The sequence below is a fragment of the Monodon monoceros genome, unplaced genomic scaffold (genome assembly GCF_005190385.1).
Source record: "Monodon monoceros isolate NGI ecotype Baffin Bay Population unplaced genomic scaffold, NGI_Narwhal_1 Super_Scaffold_9, whole genome shotgun sequence".
NCBI lineage: Eukaryota > Metazoa > Chordata > Mammalia > Artiodactyla > Monodontidae > Monodon > Monodon monoceros.
Genome location: NW_021703786.1, coordinates 40,825,676 through 40,841,310, shown reverse-complemented (window position 1 = coordinate 40,841,310; position 15,635 = coordinate 40,825,676).

The window sequence follows — 15,635 nt, the reverse complement described above, 5'->3', positions numbered from 1 at the left end:
AGTCCAAACAACGGGCACCACAGTAAAAGGCAACAGACTCGAGTCACTAAGCATTTGAGCAAGCAGCGCATTATCCAAAGACTGCCCTTCCCGTTTTGAGTTCAAGCTTGAAGAGCCACTTAGAAAGAGAATAAGTAGATCTCTTGACACAGTGAATGAAGTCCAAACCAAACAAATTCCTCCCTTGGTGAAGTCTGGACACTGACACTTTTTCTTTGACTGGGGCAAATTGTGATGGACCCTTGAGACCAGCCCTGCAAAAATAGCTGGTTTCCATTTCAAGTGGCCCACCTTCTCCTAAACGATACTTGTTCCATTTTTATTTACAAACTTTTATTCCTTTTGCTCCTAAGTAAAACAAAATAAAAATGCATTACCAAGAGAAAAACTCTGTTAGCACTGCTGGACTCTCATGTGTATGTCTGTCTGTAAAGCCATGTTTTAAGATGGATTTTGAATTTATCAAGAACCTCTTCTTTGAACACCAAATATTCATCTGCCATAGTTTAGCAGCTCCTTGGTATTTATACGGGAGTTCTCTAACCTTTTAAACCGGTTCATACTGTTGGGAATGTAAATGGTTTCCAAATTTTCACCGTGCAAACCACACTATGGTGAACATTCCTAAACTAAATCTATGCTGTGTAGTGACAGTTGCAATTTCCTGAAGTAGAATCACTGGGTCAGGGAAAGGACATTTGAAAGACTTTTGGAATATCTGTCAAACTGCCCTCTGGGTAAGTTGTTGCAATTTTCATCCCACCAGTCATATATGTACTCTTTTCAGTATTACAGCATTTAAATCATTTAAATTATGTGTCAAATGACAGACTCAATGAATCCTCAGTGTTTACACAACTGTCTTTGATGATGAATGAAGAGCAGCATCTTTTCATATCTTGGTTCCTCTGTCTATGCGTGCGTGTGTGTTCACTGTTTGTCTACTTATATAGACTCGTGTATTTTTTACTGGGTGATTTTTAAACTCATTTGTAAGGGGTCCTTGCACATTAATGTTAACAATATTAGCTCTACCTCTAATCCTGTTGCAAATGTATTCAATACGTCATTTGTTTTAGTTTTGTTTATGGTTACTTTGTTTAGGTGATCAAATAAATGTCTTTTTTGGTTATGAGTTCTGTCGACTGAGGGCCAAGGCCTCTGTTTTGGAGAAAGTGCCAGACGTCCAAGGAAGCGATGGGCCACTTGGGGAGAGTCCCGCCGTTGACATGAGGTCCCATCACCTCTGCTCTCAGGTCTTCAGTGCAGCTGTCTCTGAACGTATCGTTCTACAAAGGGAAGGGGGTCTCTAGACAAAGTTATCCCACCCTCCCACTTTGCGCCTCCAAATTAGAAGGTCTGATTCTAACTTGGCCTCCCACCAGGATTTTCTCTGCTTATTTGCCAAGGTGCTAAATTCTTTTGCATGAAGAAGAATGATCATTTGGCTTTTGTGAAGTCATTAAATCTGGTCTTATCTGTACTATGTGTTTACGGCAAACTCCTCAAAGTTTGGGGCATGAGACATACTTCCCTACTTTCAAGGCCTATTAAGGTTTTGTGCTATTTAGCTTACCTTGGACCATTTAAGACAGGTATCAGTACTTCTGGTGTCTCCATATTTCCAGGAACATTATTTTATTTGTCATGTTACCCATTATAAATGCATTTTCCCATTGCTGTCTCCCTTTTATATGGCTAATATACGGGAGAAGTATTGACGTTTTGTTCTTTTAACAGGAAATCTCACTCTAGCCATTTCCCAGTTGGCCCTTGGATTACCTGGGTATACAATTAAGTCATGTGAAAATAATACTTTTGTCTCCTTTTCCAATATTTATACATTTTTGTTTTCACGTGTTGAGACTGTAAGAACAATACTGAGTAACCCTTATAATAATGAAAATAATGAGACCCAAATTTTAATAGATATGTTTCAAGTATCTCAGTGCTAAGTGAAATGCTTGTTATACATTCTCTGTGTCAACCTAAGGGTGCTACTGCTACATTAGCAGATAGCTGGCTTCACTACTGCAATGTATTGAATTATTATCAATGTAAATTTTGCCAAATGTTTTTTAAATCATCAACAGATAATCATAAGTACTGGGGATTTCCTCTTTTGACTTCTAAAAGATAATGCCAGTGGATCTTCTTATATTGAGCGATCTAGCTCAGCATTCTTAGTCACAGTGTACTATTCTTTTAAAACACGACTGCATCTGACCTTTCAGCTGCTTTGTGAACATTTTTCACACTCTGCCATATGACAATTTGGTTATTGTAGCTTTTCGTTCATTCCAAAACCTTCACCCTACCTGTAGCATGCCTAAGTCTGGACTGAGGTCATCATGTCATTTAAACAAATCTCTCAGATTTTGGCAAACATTAAATTAAAACCTTCAAAACATATCTCACTAATCACAGAAAAAGCATTTGACATAATGTTTTTTTCATGATAAAAATACTAAGCAACTAGGAATAGAAAGCAATTTCTTTAACCTGATAAAGAAAATATATGAAAAACCCAGAGCTATCATCAGACTTAATAGTGAAATACTGAATATTTTCCCCTAAGATATAGAAAGGACAAAAATGTCGACTCTCACCACCTTTATTTAACATTATCCTGGATAAGCCGGCCAAGGCAATTAGGCAATAAAATGAAATAAAGGGCATCCAGATTGGAAAGGAGGAAGTAAAACTTTCTCTACTTGCAGATGAAATGATCTTATTTATAGAAAACCCTAGGGAATCCACTAAAAAAAAAACTATTAGAACTAATAAACAAGCTTAGCAAGGTTCCAAGATACAAGATCAATACATAAAAATCAATTGTATTTCTATACAGTAGCAAAGAAAAAACTTAAAATGAAATTGAGAACATTCAATTTGCAATAGCCTCAAAAAAGAATAAAATGCTTAGGAATAAATTTAACAAAAGAAGTGCAATAATTATTCTGACAACTACAAAAACATTATTGAAAAAATTAAAGACCCAGATAAACAGAAAGACATCCCATGTTCATAGATCAGAGACAATAATATTGTTTAGATGGCAGTACGCCCAAAATTGATCTGCTGATTCAAGGCAACCCCTATCAAAATTCCAGCTGGCTTTGTTGCAGAAATTGGCAAGCTGGTCCTAAAATTCATTTGGAATTCAAGGATCCCAGAATATCCAAACCATGTTTTTTAAAAAGCTAGAGTACTCACATTTCCCAACCTCAAAATTTACTAAAAAGATACGGTAATCAAGACAGTGTGGTACTTATGTAATGACATAAATCAATGGAATAGAAGTGAAAGTCCAGAAACACCCTCACACTTATGGTCAACTGATTTTCGACAAGAGTGCCAAGGCAATTCAACAGGAAAAGGATAGTTTTTCAACCACTGCTGCTGGGACAACTGGATAGCCACTCATAAAAGTATGAAGTTGAGGAACTTCCCTGGTGGCGCACTGGTTAGGAATCCACCTGCCAATGGGAAACGGGTTTGATCCCTGGTCTGGGAAGATCCCACATGCTGCAGAGCAGCTAACCCCATGCGCCACAACTACTGAGCCTGAGATCTAGAGCCTGTGAGCCACAACTACTGAGCCTGCGTGCCACAACTACTGAAGCCTGCCTGCCTAGAGCCCATGCTCCACAACAAGAGAAGCCACCGCAGTGAGAAGCCCGCGCACTGCAACAAAGAGTAGCCCCCACTCGCCGCAACTAGAGAAGGCCTGCGCACAGCAACGAAGACCCAACGCAGCCAAAAATAAATAAATAAATTTATTTTTTTAAAAAAGTATGAAGTTGGTCCCTAACCTTATACCATATACAAAAATTAACTCAAAATGGATTAAAGACCTATATGTAAGAGCTAAGGCTATAAAACTCTTAAAAGAAACGTGTATATCTGTGTGACCTTGACTTCGGCATTAGATAAGAAACTATAAGCAAAAGCAACAGAAGAAAAGTAAATTGGAGATCAAAATTGAACACTTCTGTGCTTCAAAGGACATCATCAAGAAAGTAAAAAAGCCAACCCTCTGAATGGGAGAAAATATTTTCAAATCATATATGTGATAAAGAGCTTGTATCTAGAATATATAAAGAACTCCTATGACTCAACGGTAAAAAGACAACCCAGGGACTTCTCTGGTGGTCCAGTGGTTAAGACTTCGTCTTCCAATGCAGGGGGTGTGGGTTCGATCCCTGGTCAGGGAGCTAAGATCCCACATGACTTATGGCCAAAAATCCAAAACATAAACCAGAAGCAATATTGTAACAAATTCAATAAAGACTTTAAAAAAAATGGTCCACATCAAAAAAAATTGTTTTAAAAAAAAGACAGTCCAATTTAAAAATAGGAAAGGATCTGAATAGACATTTCTCCAAAAAAATATACAAATAGCCAATATACACAGGAAACATTGTTCTGTCTCTCTCTCTCTGTCTCTCTCTCTCTCTCTTTCTCACTTTCTTTGGAATTAACTGTACTGAATTTATATAGATTTTGGTCCAGGCTCTTGACAACTCCTCTAAACTTACAAAATTCTGTGCAGGTTTGTCAACTGTTACTGAAATCCAAGACTGAATATACTAAAAAGGATTAGGATCATTCCAAAGTAAGAAATCTATGAAATAGAAGTTGTAATGATTTGTCCATTTGAGGAAGAATGACTCATAGCTTACGCAATGCACTTTTAAATAATTTCTTCTTCTCTGTCCTACCAACTGGATCCATAAAACTTAGAGGAGAATGAATAAATAGCTTCAAGTTACGTCCTATGCTGCTTTGAATTGGGGGAAATTTAAAATTAACTTTATAACTGGAAATATTTGCCCACTCAACCTCTCTAAACATATTTAAATGTCTCCTAGGCTTTAGACGAAGGCAAAAAATATTAATGCAATCGACAAAACCTTACCCGACTGAACTCGCCTTTCTTGCCTTGTCTTGATCCATGCTTTTATCCACTCTATCGCTGCAGCCCAGCCCAATGGATTCTTTTACTTGCAAAAACACGACACGTTTCTTCTAAACGTGGGATGTGTACATGCCAGTCCCTCTGCCTGGGCCTCCCCGTCCTCCTCCCCAAACCCTTTCTCTGGTAACTCCTCTTCCTTGAGGTCTGTTGAAGCAGCCCTTTGCTTTAGACCAAATGTTTGTGTCCCCATAAAAATTCATACGTTAAATCCTAACCCCCAATGGGATGTTAGGAGGTGGGGCCTTTGGAAGGTGATGAGGTCATGAGGGTTGAGCCCTTGTGAATGGGATTAGTGCCCTTATAAGTAGACCCCAGGGACCTCCCTCACCCCTTTCATCATGTGAGGACACAGTGAGAAGACAGTCATCTGTGAATCAGAAAGCAGATCCTCCCCAGACACCAAATCTTCTGGCGCCTTGATCATAGGGTTCCCAGCCTCCAGCACTGTGAGAAGCAAAGTTCTGTTGTTTATAAAGCATCCAGTCCATGGGGTTCTGTCACAGCAGCCTGAACGGACTAAGACATGCATTTGCACGCCGGTCTTCTCCAATGCGCCTGATATTGCCCGCTCTCCATCCTTTGTATCCTCACAACATTGCACTGCTCATGCAGGGAGCTCATCCTGCTGTAATTTATTCATGTGATTGCTGTTTAGTATCAAGATCGTATCTGATTCTGTATCCCCAACACTTAGAAAATTCCTAGGTCACGTGGGTACCCAAGTATTTGTTGAAAGAAAGAAAAAAAACCAGATCATTTTACAACATAAGAAACAGACTCGATCCTTTGCATTTTAAAATTTGTGGTGTCTGGAACTGTGGAGATAAAACACATTTGACTATTTTCAAATAATTCTGCTGTTCATGGTTTTATTTTGTTCTTATTGCTTTTACCTATATAAAGATAAATATCTGTCATGAGCAATATTTCCTCACATTTACAGATACCTTCATGAATATTTTGCCCATGAATCTTTTACTCATTGACCAGATATTGTGATGTCTTACTGCCCTCAATTATTATTTTTCAAATCTTCATTTGAGTTCCAGAAGGTAATAAAAGCTTCCCATTTTTCTTTTTGACCCTTGGAGTCTCAGAAATTTTTAGTCCTCTTGATTTTGCATCTTTACAAGTGCCTATTTATCCATCAAAAAAGATACACATTACTTTCATCTCAGAGACAAAACTACCTATTGGTAGAACCCAAAATAAAAGGGAAGGGACATGGAGTTACTCAGAGGAAAGTTCAGATGCAGCTGTAATATCTATAAGCCAAAAGTCAGAATCTTACAGTTGATTCTTGGAAACTCCAGTATAACATTTAAACCCCACTTAAAATGACTACATGTAGCATTTATTTTTGTTTGGCACTCTGTGGACACTTACAGTAGGGAGTTGTCACAAGATTCTATGAAAAGATAGATAAAGAAGGTCTGTTCCTCTTTGCCAGCTCTACTGTAGGTAATAATATGCCAGCCAAAGCCACCAGACAGGAGAAAACCACACACCATCACTCCAGGTTCATCTACCATAAATGAGAAAATACATGTGACAGCAAGTGCCTGGTGCTGGCCCAGAGTTGGCTCTCTGGGTTTACTTGTTCACCTCTTCAACTCTGGGGGGTGGGAGTTGAAGCCAATTTACCTCCTTACATAGAGCCACAGCTGGATTCTTTCCCAGGAGTTACATCTGTGCATCCTCACCTCCCCCGTGTTCTGACCCATGTCTGCATTCACATCATGACGTGCTTTGCTTTCTCCTCATGCCCATTGGATACACTTTGGATACAACAATATCCTCCCATCAATCGTCCCTAAATCAAATATTAGCCTTTAGTCTTCAAGAGGCACACTGTCCTAAGATAAACTCTGAGAGAAGGGCTTTTTAAGAGATGTGTCTGCTGAGTTGTCAGCATCAACCTTGACCTGGGTCTCGAGCTGTTCTGGCCAAATGGCAGGCAGGACCTGAGATCTGGCTATTTCAGTTCTCCCATAAAAAAAGGATAATAAAATGAATGTTTGGTGAGAAAAATGCTTTTATGGAAACTTGTGTAATTCAAACTTTTTGCTGGTGGTTTAACATCAGATTTTACAGGGTAGTTAAATAGTTGGCTGAATTTCTTAAAGGTCTGGGGAATTTCAAAGCAGAAAGTATACTCTTTGTAGTTTGTCAGTCTGGAGAACGAGGCAGGCAGCGAGGATACCTCCATTTCAGGTTGTCTGCTGCAGGGCTTGTGGGCTTTTTTCTCTGGATAATCCTCCCTTTTGTAATCTACTCACATTAAACAAAAGAGGAGGAACATAGCACATGGTTTGGAGGAGCTGTTGGTTCCCCAGGAGAGGTGTAAGTTAACCCTGAGTTCTCCACACCCTGGCAAGGTCATTTGTAGTCATAAATTTGAGACAAAGTCGTTGTCTGTGAACAGAATGAAGCTCATCTGGAGGCTCACACCCACAATCCTCACCGTTTGATGTAATGACCGACTGAGCTCCCTCCGACAACCGTTCCTTTATGAATGATGCTCAGATGGTCATGTCCTTGGTTCCTGCTAGGACCTCTGAGACAATGCAAAAGAGAGACTTCAAGGACGTTTTAGGCACTGCCCTCAGAAAAGGATGAGCAGAGGGCAATCCAGGTAAAAGTATGCATGAGAAAAAATGTAAAGGCCCCATCCATCCCATGCCCTAGGAAATCATCATTACCCAGAGCATCAATTCTGGATTAAAGAAAAAAATTAACAGACTAACAGAATAATGGTCCTTTTAAAAAATAAGATATTTTATGTATGTTACAGCATTCTACAACCAACACTTTCCATTGTCCTGTCTCTCATTTCAGTAAATTTGTGCAAATGTAGGATTATTGTTTGCAAATTTGTGGACTAGGTGATTCTAGATTAGAACACAGAGAATCGCACACCATTGTTTTTAGAGGTAATTCCACCGTCCACTCTTAGGAAAGTGGGACTTATGCTTTAACTATCTCGAAGTGAAAGGACTGATGCTTCCACGTGGACCATGGATAAGCATTTGCAATATGCCTGGTTTGGTTTAGGTGTAAAGCAGGAGCCTAGGGTCCTAGGAAGAGCTGAGAAAAAGGGAAATAAGACATAGACCCCCTGAGCATTTGCATATTGCATCCTAATTGATCAAACACCAACGCTTGTCCTCATTTTTGTGTTTAGGATAGAAATCTCTGGATGAAGAGAAAACTAAGAGGATACCATTCTACTAGCCTTTTCATTTAATTATATATATATTTTCACATTTGTAATGGCAATGTGGATAAATCACACAATTGTAATTACTACACCAAGCATATGTGCATTTTCAATTTTTGGGTATATTTCCAAATGGCTGTACAACGATGGTGCAACTTATTCTCATCCCTGGCTGAAAAAAACTGAACTTGCTTCTCTCACCATTATAAACTTGCTTCTCTCACCACCATATATATATATATATATATATATATATATATATATATATACACACACATATATATGAATTTGCATTTCTTTACTAAGTAGTGAGGTTAAATATATTAATATATTTCGTACATCTGGCCATTGTAAGTTACCTTTTTTTATTGAAGAGTACCTCCTTTGTTGTTTTATTTTTAGTGGTATGAGAAAATAAATACTTTGCATGTCATAAGAAACACGTATTTTCCCCAGTTGGGTCTCAATGCTTTTAATCAGGGAGAAACATTTATGTTTTTATTTAAAAATTTAGAGTGTGAAGAGCTCTGGGTTGCTGAGAAGAGGAAAGGGGGCAGTTCAATATTTTCTGAATGTCTCTGAATACCTACATAAAAACAGGGCAGTCAGATAGCCAAAGCAAAAATCCATGGAAACCATTTCATAAAACTAAGTGACAGGGACTTCCCTGGTGGCGCAGTGTTTAAGAATCCGCCTGCCAATGCAGGGGACACGGGTTCAAGCCCTGGTCCGGGAAGATCCCACATGCTGCAGAGCAACTAAGCCCATGCGCCACAACTACTGAGCCTGCGAGCCACAACTACTGAGCCTGCGTGCCACAACTGCTGAAACCCGTGCGCCTAGACCCCATGCTCCGCAACAAGAAAAGCCACCGCAATGAGAAGCCCGCGCACCACAACGAAGAGTAGTCCCTGCTCGCTTCAACTAGAGAAAGCCCGCGCGCAGCAACGATGACCCAACCCAGCCAAAAAAAAAACCTAAGTGACAAGTTATCCCCACAAAGACCAAAACCCGTCTAAGTACCAACCATGACAAACATAAGACTGCACAGTACCTGGGTCCATACACGGAAGAGGAAGCATCAGGGCAGCGTCTGAGGGACTTGGGACAGGAAAGCCTGAAATATCCAAAAGAGACTGTGTGAGTCTCCTAGGGCTGCCATATCAAAGTACCACCCACTGTGGGGCTTAAACACCAGACTTCTATTTTTTCACAATTCCGGACACCAGACGTCTAAGCTGGCAGGGTTGGCTTCTTCTGAGGTCTCTCTCCTGGGCTTGTAGATGGCCATCTTTCTCCCTGTGTCCTCATGTGTTTTTCCCTCTGTGTGTGTCTGTGTCCTAATCTCCTCTTCTTATAAAGACACCAGTCAGATTGGATTGGGGCCCCACCCACATGACCTCATTTTACCTTAATGACTTCTTTAAAGGCTCTATCTCCAAATGCAGTTACATGATGAGTACTGGGGGTTAGGACTTCAACATATGAATTTTGTGGGGACACAATTCAGCCCATAACAGAAACTCCTTGGAAAGCAGGCTGGCCAATCTGAGAGCAGCAGATGAAACTGAGAGGGGCAGGTAATACCCACTACAGCAGCGGGTGAGTTCAAGGGGCCTGAGGTCAGAAGGAGCTGGAGTGGTCAGGTTGTTGTGACCCCTCAGAACCGACCTGCCAGGGCACCCTTCCAGGACAGGGCCCTGTACTGAGAAGAAACGACTAGAATTTGGATCAAAAGTGAGCAGAAAAAAGGGCATGAGAGGAAAAGGAAAGAGAAGGTAAATAAAAGAGAGGAAGTGGAGGAGAGAGGAGACATTTCATGCCACCATGGTTTTCAACAATTTAATTAATTGTTTCACAGAAACAGGAGAAAATGGAGTGCTGTAAAGTTAGAAAACCTACTTGGAACCACACGTCTTTCAAACTTTTAGATGAACTAAGTTCATCTAATGATGAACAAGAGAAAATATTTACATCAAATTCCACAAAAATGTATTCAGCTTTATTGATATGTACTTTACATACAATGAAATTCACATATTTTAAGCACACAGTCTAACCGTGTACATCTTACTGGTTCTATTTCTCTAGAGAACCCTGACTAATACAGATTTGGGTACCAAGAGTGGTTCTAGAGAAACAGAATTTTAAGGATGAGTTTCCTGAATTGTTTCTGGAGTTTCAGGAGTTGGAGCTCTAATCTGATTAGGTTTAAAGGCACTAATGGCTTGATTTCAAGTACTAAACAAAGCACCGGTATGTTTACAGTTCGTGGCACGATCTGACAATCAACATACATAAAATATCTCCACTGGATGCTCCTTATCAACCACTTATAAAAGGCAAGGAACTGGGTGACTGTGTATATGATACCTTCAAACATTTCTGGAAAACTAATAAATGCAATGAGATTGGCTGGTTATACCTCATGTCACTGGACATAGTGGTGAACAAAAAAAGGATGAGCTCAGGGATTGGAATCCCAGCTCAAGTGCCACATACATGACCTAAGAGCTTCCACGTGTGCCCTAAAGGGGACCCTTATCTCATTCAGCTGTGAGGCTAAGATGGCTGGAAATCAGACACACAGTCTCGACATGCATTACAAAGCAGGCTGAACTTCCCGCCTCCCACGGTGTCTGCGGTGAAGGTGAGGGCGTTGACCGAGGAAAAATGGAGTCCTGTAAGTCGAGGTGGGGACGTACTGGAAGAGCCTGATGAGGCTGGGGGTGCTAAGCCCCGAGACGCTGATGAGCATTTCTGCTTTGCTGGCAGAAGCACCCTCCTCACCCCCAGTGGAAGAAGCCGCTCCACCTCTGCTGAGCGGGTTCACCCATATTACCTGACGAAGCCGTAACGGCCTCTCCTGCAACAGCCGCCACTCAAGACAATCCCGGTCCTCCCCAGGACCCACTCCCCCCACCCCACCCTCTTTGCTTCTAGATCCATAAGCAGACTCAAGTCCCAGCGAGCCCCTAAAGGTGAGCTCCAGAGCACAGCCCATTAGGAAGTGCGCCGCGCTCCAAGAGAACCGCTTGAGTTTGCTCATTTATACAGAAGAAATCTGGAGAACACGTGTGGGAAGGACAATGGTGAAAGGAACATCAAGTTGGATCAGGCTGAATCCATTGATACGGGCTCACTGGGCAGAGATTCTACATTTATGGCTGTAACTCCGGGAGCTACAAAAGGCTCTGTTTGGCTAGTTGGCTGAAACATGGACCAAAGCTGGCCCACAGTGACCTAATTGGAAATGCAGGCCGTGCCTTGGCTCAGTGTCGAGGAGGGGCCTCAAGCCTTAGGGAGACTGGAATGGAGAGTGGACCTGTCATTGAAGACCTATTCACCCACACTGAGAAGGTCCAGAAGACATTTTTTTTTTTTACCAACTTTAGGAAATACATTTGTGGAGGGAGCCCCAGCATCGTCAAGAGCTGGGTAATCGCTCTTCTCTGTAGGCCAAACCTTAGAGTCATTGCAGTCACTGAACTGGCCTCACTAAAGCCATGGGTGTGCCCTGCCCTAGCATTCTTCCTCTGCCCCAGTAAAGCTGTAGGCATACCTGCCCCCGCACCCAGCAATATTCTCCTGCCTCTCTAAAGCCACCGACGTGCTCCCCACCCCAGTACCCTCTCCCAGCCTCACTACAGCAGCAGGCATGTCCCATCCCCAGGGCTCCTCGCCTGCATCACTGAGTCCACAGGTACGCCCTGCCCTCAGCAATCTCCTGCAACCGCAATAAAGCCAGCGGGCAAGTGCAGGACACATGGGGAATCTAGAGTTAGTCTTATCCTAACGGTTAGTTTTTATTCTCAAGGCATAGGCTTGGTGGCATTTCAGCTAGATGCCAAGGTATTAATGAATTGTTAAGAAGATCTCTCTGCTCCGTTAGCGCCATAAATCGCATACCCCTCTGGCACTGCTCTTCCCTCAGCGCTGCTTGACCTCTAGTATCTATTCTATCTTAGCCCCCAAAGCAGCTGTTAAGCCCTGGACAGACTCACCGTCCTACGTGCTGTATATTCCTCAGCAGGGCTCACAGGAGATCCTGGGGCACAGTCTTCCAGGCCTGAGTCTCTATAGAGCTCCACCCCCTCTCTTACTCTGTGCCCAGATCCCGTCCATTCAGCTGCTCTGAATTCTGCTGCCTTCTTCCTGAGCTCAGCAAAACTACCAGACTCTGTTCAGAGTCCAGTTCTCTGTGCTTTAGTCAGGAAAGCGTCCGAAGGAAAAGAAGCTAGGCAATTAGAGGGCTCATCCTATGGGTCTCCCTTTTTATCCGCAACTGCCTCAGCTATTTTTAGCAATTTTATAGTTGTTTACTTGTAGGAGGACTGGTCCAGTTCTAGTTACAAAATTCTGTCTGGAAGCAGAAACCATCCCATAAAAATTTATCATAAGATGAAAGATAGCCAGAAGCCTACTAATACCGTTACATCAACAATGAGAGCACGCCAAAAGACATGCCTCAAAACATATCTAAACGGTAACAGCTCATTTAAAAACAAGATAAAAGGCATTAAGTATATCATGCAAGATAAATCAGAATTAGGAATATTCAGAAATGAGGTGCCAAAACTCAGACGAGATTTATAAACCAAAAAATAAAAACTTAAAATAGTGAGAATACAGAGAGAATAAACAAACAAAAATAGTGCCCTAAGGGAAACAGAAGGTGAAAAGAAGGGAAATTTTAATAATTGAAAACTTAATGAAAGAACAGAAATAGTAAATATGTGTAAATATAACAGGCTATTTTTCTTCTCTTGAGTTCTTTAAGATATATTTGACAGCTAATAGTAAAAATTATAACACAGTCAGGTGGAGTTTTTAATAAATGATATAATATATAAGGTGAGGAGAGCAAAGGGACCTACATGGTGGTAAAATTTCTACATGACACTTGCAGTGGTAAAATATTGATTCTAAATAAGTTGTGAAATGTATCTTTTAATCTCTAGAGCAACTGGAAAAAAGGTAGATAGATAGATAGGTAGATAGATAGATAATAGACAGATACAGAGATGACAGATAGATGATACAGAGATATACACACACAAAAACACAAGAGGTTTTTTTAAAAAAAAAAAACAATCCTGTACACACAAATTTGAATTGTAAATTTTGATACAAACTTATGAGGTTTTTTATGTTACATGTAATATATACATTTTTTCCCCTACTTTTGTCTACTGAAGAGATCCATGACCAGTCCAGTAAAGAGAGCATCCTTAGTGCCCAGATATGGGACTTGAATTATCATTTCCTACCAAAATAAATATTCTGTCTTGTTTGTAGAAATGGATAATTCTACATCTATATTGATTCCCTTTTACTCAGGGTTAATTTGAGAGGTATTTGTGGGTTTTTTCCAAGTGCTTTGAAGTTTAAAAACAAACTTATACATATTTAAAAATGCAACAGAGCTTCCCTGGTGGCGCAGTGGTTGAGAGTCCACCTGCCGTTGCAGGGGACGCGGGTTCGTGCCCCGGTCCGGGAAGATCCCACATGCCGTGGAGCGGCTGGTTCCGTGGGCCATGGCTGCTGGGCCTGCGCGCCCAGAGCCTGTGCTCCGCAACGGGAGAGGCCACAACAGTGAGAGGCCCACGTACCGCAAAAAAAAAAAAAAAAAAAAAAAGCAACAAATATGACTTTTGAATTATATTAGACTGTCAGAAAATATGGCCTACACAAATTTCCTTCTTTGCAAATTAACAGATTCATATAGACTCAAATTTCATAACTGCTTCATTAAAAGCTAAAAAGGAACAAGCTGAGTATGGTATAAAGTTCCCTGCAATTAGAAGCTTGGTAATGGGATTTTTAAAACTTTCCAGAATGGCATCCATGTGGGGAAATAATCTGTTTATGAGATTCAAGTGGGTCACACCCCACACACGTAAGTCCCCTGTACTCTCCTTTCTACCCCCTGCCCAGGGGTGACACAGGCCCAAAGTGAGCCCATCAATCGTGGAACTCTTGCTGGGGGTGCTGGGAGGTACATTCTCTTTCCACGAGGATTACCAAACTGGCAACGTGTCAGCCACAGCTGCCTGTGGTCAACTTCGTGGCCATACTGTGAGTGAAGGAAGTCAACACAGAGCAGGGCAGAGAGGTGGTGTTCTACAAAAGTAGCTGGAGCTCTGGTCCCAGCCTTGCCTGAAGCTTGCTGCACTTCTACATATCCGTTTCCCTGACCCAATAAATTCCCTTCTCTGCTTAAACAAGCTTGATCTGGATTTTCTCTTCAGCCCAGAAAATCTTGATCGATAGAGAAACGAATTTAGCCTCTCCCCCAAAATGAATAAGTTTGTGTGCTGATTTGTATGCTGAAGACACAGGCGGTGTACACAGAAGAATGAAGTTCACCACCGGAGTGTTTTCTCTCTTAGCCTGTTGAGGTGGTGCTGCCTAAGGGAGAGACTCTTGCTGATCTCGGGTATTGTTAGAACATACATTTTTGACATGGCACATATTTGCAACATGAACCCAATTCACAGCAAAACCAATGGCGCCAGAACTATCATTGTCCCGATACCACTGGACCTCAGAAATTTCACAGGGGCCCCAGTGCTTTCAGAGGGAAAACATCAATCATCCATGCAGTAACGCAGGATTAATTCCCACGTTCAAAAGCATTTGGTCCTGACAAACCGTGCGCCTTCCGAGGACGACTTCTCGTTTGAAGCTCATCCTCCAGCAAGGCTTATTGAGATCAATAAATGTCCCAAAGCACTGAGGACTCACTTGTCTCTTTTATGTTTTCCTTTGCATAATGACAAAAACAAATCTAGGGGCATTTGGAGCAGTTGTCTCTACAAAGAAGCAATCTTTGGGGACCCTGTCAGCCAATGCCTTAAAGAGGTAAGATTTAAATGTCCAAAAGAGGAGATAATTTTCATTTTGAGGATAAGACACTAAAAAAGAAACCAGAGAAAGAAAACTCCATTGATTTAAAAACCCTTAAAAGAAAATTTGGGGAAGAAAGAAAATCTCAGATTATGGAATGGAAGCCCTATAACTTCTAGCAACGGGGCATGAATATATATCATTTTTCTCAAAATAACGCCCTTAAGAATTTTTATTAATCATTCAGAATACAAAACCAGTCAAGCTATTTTTTTCAAATGACTTCTTCTTTAACTAAGTTGACCGTTTAAGTCAACCAGGTACATACTCACTGTGTGTGTGCGTGCACGCACAGACATGCACATGGGCACACGCTTCCACATGTTCGTAGAACAACACTCTGAAGATAGTTTGCAAAACCTTAAAAGTTTTGTGAAATCCATTTGAAACATCAAGTAAATCTTTCTTTAATTTTGGAGTCATTTAGGGACATATTTCACTTCATCCACATCAGACTTTTGATTTAGCAACTACAGATGGAGAATTTTTCTACCAAAAAAAATAAAATGGATTTAAAAAAATTTT